Below are 6,923 nucleotides of genomic sequence, written 5' to 3'. Positions count from 1 at the left end.
TCCAGATTCAAGTGAACTCATATTCCCTCAGCACCCCAGAATGCTTTTCACCTCCCCTGAGACCTGCCCCTCACACAGTGGGAAGACTATCCTTGGCCCAAGCTGTCTGCTCCAGCTGAGCAGGGAAGCATGTTCTAGCAGGCCCCAGCTTCTGGCCTGAGCTATTGCAGGCATGTGGCTGCATTTCTGGAATCAAAAGTGAATGCCTGTTCACTTGCTTATTAGTTCAGTCTCCACAGATTAGACTATCCTGAGAAGATTTAAACAATTCAGCCCTGGGCTTTTTGACTGTCTGTACTTAGTTTAGGAGAGGCAGCTTCCCTGAAGTCACTGATAATATAGTCTACACCAGTGTCTACAGCACTATTTAAATTTAGAAATGTAGTAATGTAAAAATGTATCTCCATTATTTTGCAGATGAAGTAGGGTATCTATTGGAATTAATGCAAATCAGCAGTTATTCCTAAAAAAAAAAGAAAAAATGTATAAATGTTTATATTATCCTTATGAAAACAATGGTACAGTTTTCACATACAACTGTATGCATAAAATGCATTTTATGACCTTTGTTCTTTCATTTAAGAAAATATGCATGATAGTTTACCATTCTCAAGCACATTTACTCCAGAAATTAAGAAATTCTTGCAGTTGCCCAAGTATTAAATCTTACATTAACTTTTGTTCCTGTCAAGGGAATTGCAAGACAATCCGTGTAAAGAAGAAACAAAGGAGAAGCACTTGAATCAGAATTCAGTCCTAAAACTATAATAAAAAATTGCTAAGTCCTGCAGGTTTGAGGGGTTTTGAGGGGTTTTTTGTTTGGGTTTTTTTTGGTCTTATTTGATGCACTTGTATTGATTTCATGCAGAGCTAAAATAGAAACAGAAATTCCTCATGCAATCTTGTTTTAATTCTTTTGAACATGTTCTTAATCTTTTTCCGTTGCTGTGGAATCATCGTGTTGCTTCCCTATCTCACCCTACACATCTCTGCAACTTAACAGAAAAAACACACTGCCTCACATATACATAGAACCAAAGAACATTTTCCAGGAGTCATTGCAAGAAGTTCAGCAGTATATTAGACTCCTCAAATGAGCTTCAAAGATTGTTCCCACATGCCACAGAACAGGTATCAACTTATTCTATGACAGCTCCTCTAAGGGCCTCTTTATACATTGTACTTTAAGCTGCTCACAAGTTGATCAGTGTTAGTACTAGCTCAATTTTGAAGCAGTCATACCTTAAACCTAAAAACCATCTCTGACAGGCCCTCATCTGCATAGCTGTGATTGCCACTACAGGGCTGGTGAGCCAAAATAGGCTTCTATCTCTGCTATACGTGGAGGTGGGTGAGAGATTGGTTGGAGGTGGAGGGCACATGAAGCTGTGAGACAGAGAGTTAATGGGTTGGGGGTAGGTAATGAAATAGGCAGTGGAAAGGAAATAGGAGTGGGGGAAGTCTGGTGAAATAAAGTAAGTCAGCCACTGAAGACTAAAATAAAAAGAAGTAAAGTAAAAAAGAAATAAAGAGGAAGCAAATTAAAGACAGTCTCATGTTTTAATAAATTGGGATTTGGGATTGGGATATGATGGGTGCTGGTTATATTTCCTAGGGTAGCTGGGAGATGGGAGTGGTAAGGAAAAGTGCTTCGGAGGGTGCTACTGCTCCTACCCCAAGAAGGAAGCCCCAAGCGCTACCAGGAGTGACTAGAAATAATGGTCACAAGCTGGCAGAGGGTAAATTCAGATTAAACATCAGGAGGCGCTACTTCACTGTCAGGGCAGCTAGGATCTGGAACCAACTTCCAAGAAAAGTGGTGCTGGCTCCTACCCTGGGGTTCTTTAAAAGGAGGCTGGATGAACACCTTGTCTGGGTCATTTGACCCCAGTACTCTTTCCTGCCATGGCAGGGGGGTCAGACTTGATGATCTGCTTAGGTCTCTTCCAGCTTTACCAACTATGAAACTATAGGGGTGGACACTGAACACTGAGATACTGGAGGACTGCACCTTGGGTGGCTTATTTGTGAGGAGTGGCTATGCATTAATGAAACACAAATCTGGTAATATGGATTAGAGATAAACCTATCCTAGATTGGCATAATTTTAAGCCACCTAAAAGGTGCTTAAAACTAGTTGTAGGTGTAAATGTGTGGGCAATCCAGTGGTTAAGTGCTCCTGGAGCAATCTAAGATTAATATGTAATAAGTCTTTGGGTTGGAATGACCTCTGCAGCTCTTGCACTGATTCTCAAATGACATCAGTAAGGACCTCCCAGCCCCTTTCTCTGCCATAATGAACCATTGTAAAGGACAATTTAGGGAGCCTATAGGGAGCTAGATTACACGCACTGAATGTGGCACATTGACCTCCTGTGCACTAGAACCCTAGCAATTTTTCATATTTCACCTGCCACATCCAAGCAGAGTCGTACAGGGTTTGCTAGTAAATGAAACGATGATCTAATTGTTTGTTTCAGGGTAGAGGCAGGGCAAAGCAGGCTCAAAGATATTTTAGCTTTTTAGAACCAAGTACATAAATAAATACGCTCCCCCCTGCACCACAGGCTATTTAATTCCCCAAGCTTTTTAAAAAATATTTTTTTTTCCCAGTATTTTAATGCAAAATGGATCTTTTTCCAATGTCTCTCAGATTAACATAATTTAGGGGTAACTGCATTAAAATAATGGAGACAGCTGGCTTAAGATAAGATTCAGAACCCCACAAGTCTTTACATTAAAGTGGCAGTATTTCAAAGCACCATGTAATATGTCTAAATTTTATCTTAGCAAAAGGCAAAACATGCTAATAACTACAAAATGAAAATCCAGAATATAATTAATATAATTTCTTTAAAATGTTTCAGTTTCTGTCACTGACATTTTGATCTCTTTTAGCAAATTGTTTTGTTGTTAATAAAATTATCATGAAAATTTCAGAGAAGCGGAAATTTTACTGTCACAAATTGCCAGTGCAGTAATGAACTGTCAGGCTGTTCTTAACGTGTTCCCATTTGACTTTCCTTTAGCTATTAAATTAACTAATCACTTTCTTGCATTATGGTTTTCAAGCTTGGAATATGCGTTGATTAAAGATCAGTGTGCATGCTAGCTGGTCACCTGTTTCATAATTACAGCTCTAGGGCTTCTTAGTTGAATGAACATTGAGTCTGCTTCTGAATACAGGAAACTCTTGATTTTTCCTCACTGGAATATGCTGAAGGGTTGCACTGATACCCAGGGCTAGATGCATTTTGCTGCTGGCTAGAGTGCTAGTATAAAGATGAGGTGCTGCATTAGGAAGGGACAAACTCTATATGTAGAGTTTCATATCTGTACTCTAGGTTTACTGATGAAGCATAACTTGCACTATTGCTATGGCTGTTTCATGAAATGTGTGGGCAGTGATTAAAAAACCCTTTCTTTGTTTTGTTTTGAACCATCTGTCTGTCCTTGTGATGCTGCTGTCCTTGTTTACATAATTCCAAATAGAAGTTGCCCACTTACCCACCTAGTATCATGCTTCTGTCTGTTCCTAATTGCTGTGATAGATACATTACCTCTAAGTCAGCCTGCTTTCAGGACAACTCCATGAAGGGCAGAGATATACAAGACTTTTTCTTTTTAAATTTAAGTTCTTTAAGTGCCTGTCCACCTATATTCATCCTCTTTTGTTCATAGGCTTTATGCAGAGATCAGAATCTTTTATGTAACTGTTTCTGTAAGGGTCATACATGTCCTGTGTTTCCCTTACAGTTTGCAGCCAAGGGCATAAACGTAGAAGCAGACATGATCAGATATCAGTTCCTTTTCACCCTTGTTACCTCTAAGAAGTAATCTCTGCATTTCCCTTGTCCCTTCCACATGAAGTTTGTCCTCAGATTTATTTTTTTAGATGGTAGATTCCACAAGTAATCCAATTACCAAAAAAGAAAAAAGAAAAAAGAAAAAAAATCACCACAAAGAAAACCATCAAGTCCAAAACTGGCTTTTCAAGAGACCTGCTCTCCAAAATTGGTGGATTCAAAATCACTAGAATTCAAATTCCATCTCTTTGCAAGGCAGATATTCTGATAAATAAGGAGCACTCTATGTGCATAGGTGTTTTTTTTTCTATGTCGTCATTTTTCAAAGGATCCTAAAAATGAAAATATAATATGCCACTTGACATCCTTCTTGACATGTTCAGTTCCTACAGATGCATATGAGGAATACATATCTATATATATATACACACACACACACACACATACACACACACACACATATTTACATGTGCGCGCACACACACACACACACACACACAGATGCCTACCTTTTTTCCATTATAAGATTTGCCAAGTTTGCATATTTTATAAACTGGACCTTCATATTCTGACATTTCAGTTTGACTGACAGCTTGATCATGCACTGATTGTATTTACAACACACTTTCTTCTTATGCCATTTATTTTTTAAATGGTAAAATAACAATTGAAATTCTTTTTCAATATAATTTGAACTGGTGTCTAAAAGTTGCATAAAAACTGCACATTTTATAAACATTCTTTCTAGGCCTTTAAAGTGTTAGTTTCTTGTCAGTCACTCTCACCTTGCCATTTACTATTGAAATAAATGTTCCAAAGTTCACCAGCTTTTCTTTAATGTCTAGTGGTAATTGTATTTTATAGGGTTTCAAGTGTATTTCCAGAAGCTTTGGAGAGTCAATTAAAATCTTTGGCATTACCTACATGGAGTCCTGTCTTATGTATCAGCAACAAGATGCAGTCTGCAGGTAGTGGAGGTGTGATTTGTTCCAAGCAATCATGACTCCATTTCACATTTCAGCTGGGACATCTGTTATACCAGCTAATGGGAAATAATGAAATGATGCCCTGAAGACAATAAAGTGTTGTTTCTCTCCTAGAAATCTTCACCTGCTAACAGTAGTTCGACAGCTAGTAGTGTCTCTGTGATTGTTAGCTGTGAATTCCAAGTACATGCTGAAGTGACAAAAAAAGTTAGAATCCCCATTACAGTACAAACAGGGCCAAACCAAGTTGACTAGTATACTCTTTAACATGGCTGCAGTTATATGTTGGAAGCTGCAAAATTATGTTGAACTAATATCATCTGCAAAGAATCAACTATATTTTTACCTCCAAAATGTAGCACAATGGTTGTGTCCACATGTGGTGTGGACATTTGGTTCTCTGGGAAAAATTAGCAACAGCACACCTTGCACCACTGCTAGTTTTCCCGAGGTAATGCCCATGCCATACAGCCTCTGGTTCATGGCAAGTTACCCTGGGGGCAGTAGGGGAGGCTGGGGCCAGCACTGGGCTGGCCCCGGCAGCCTTACCTGGGGTCCTGGGGCCTCCTGGGCATGCTGCAGTATTAATTGTGCTGTGTGGAGCCTGGCTGTCAGCCACAGTGCAGCACCAGGTGGCCTTACTCCAGTTTTGATCAGTGCATGCTGCCAGTTTTTTTCTTTGTGGGTTTTTTTGACCCCTGGATACCAAGGGGTCAAAAAAAACCCTATGCTGCTCCCTTGAAGTGCAGAGAAAAACTGAATCTGTGATATGTGGTGCTACAAATCAGTCTGCTGCACCACATACTGCATGGCCATGCTTGCCTGGACCCAGCCAATGGATTTGAATTTGCATTAATTCTTATGATATTCGATTGTTATTTGAATTCAATTGCACCCCTGTATCTAAAGCTTGACTTTTATGGAGTTACTTTCCATTTGCAACTACCTGCATAGAACAATGGCCCATTATCTCCAATGAATTGTTTTTTACAGTATGAGTCAAGAACATAGTGCAGTGAGATTTTTTTTTTTTTTACCAAATCAGTTCCTTGTGAAATTCTGAACTCCACTAGAGTGGTGTTTGGTCCACTAAATGAAACAAAACTATGCTTGCTAAATTTAAAAATGGTGGTTCCATTACAGATAACATCCTTGATATTATGTCTCTCTGTCTCAATGCACCGGGCAAGAAAATAGTACTTCATACAAATAAATGTTAAATCATTCCTTTTCAAGGGCAAATTACTCCTCCAATAAAACAGTGGTAATAAAGTCAGGCCTAAACTGAGCAAATATTTGAAAATACTGGAAATAGAAGGGGAAAGTTCAGAGTGGGACAAGATTATATTAGTCATTGATATTGTTAGTTTCCATCTGTATGGGCACATCTACATGAGATGCTACATCACCATAACGACAAGTTACAGTGATGTAACTTGTCCTATGGTGACATAGCACCAGTGGGCACAAACCATGATGCCAATTCTACTGCCCAGTAGCAATGAGCACAGTATGTCATTGCACAATAGGGTCTGAAATGACCCATGCCCTACTGGGACTGCTAAAGTAAGACTAAATGACTGTGTAGTACCAACTACATAGTCAGGGGCATGTGTAGATGTGCTGTATGACAAGAAAAAAACCAGTAGAAAACAATACCTGTCGGTGCTATTTAAGGAAATATTTTCCTGGAAAAAAGGACATTTAAAAGCAATATGTATTTTACAAAAGTAGATACTGATAGATTAATAGTCTAATTCATAAAGGATTGTTCAGATCATTTAGCCTGACCACCTGTATTATATAGGCCATAGGATTTCCCTAAATTAATTCCTATTTGAAACTTCAGCTTAAATTTCAGGAGGGAAAGAAAACAAAATATTCAAACTTGATTTTCAGAATTCCAGTTATGGTGAATTTACCAGAAGCTTTGGTAAGTTGTTCCAATGGCTCTTTATTTTTGTTGCCTGGAGGGGTCAGGCCAATGCTCAGAATCTCAATATTGCACTGTTAGACAGGAGGGCATGGTGTAAAATTGCACGTGCTCACATAAAAATCAATTAAACACACACTCACTAGGTGCATTCACCCCTACTAGACATACACATTCACACTAGCAATTCAGATATAC

The sequence above is a fragment of the Gavialis gangeticus genome, unplaced genomic scaffold (assembly GCF_001723915.1).
Source record: "Gavialis gangeticus isolate Ggan-Ray unplaced genomic scaffold, GavGan_comp1, whole genome shotgun sequence".
Taxonomy (NCBI): Eukaryota; Metazoa; Chordata; order Crocodylia; family Gavialidae; genus Gavialis; species Gavialis gangeticus.
This window is presented reverse-complemented; position numbering follows the sequence as displayed.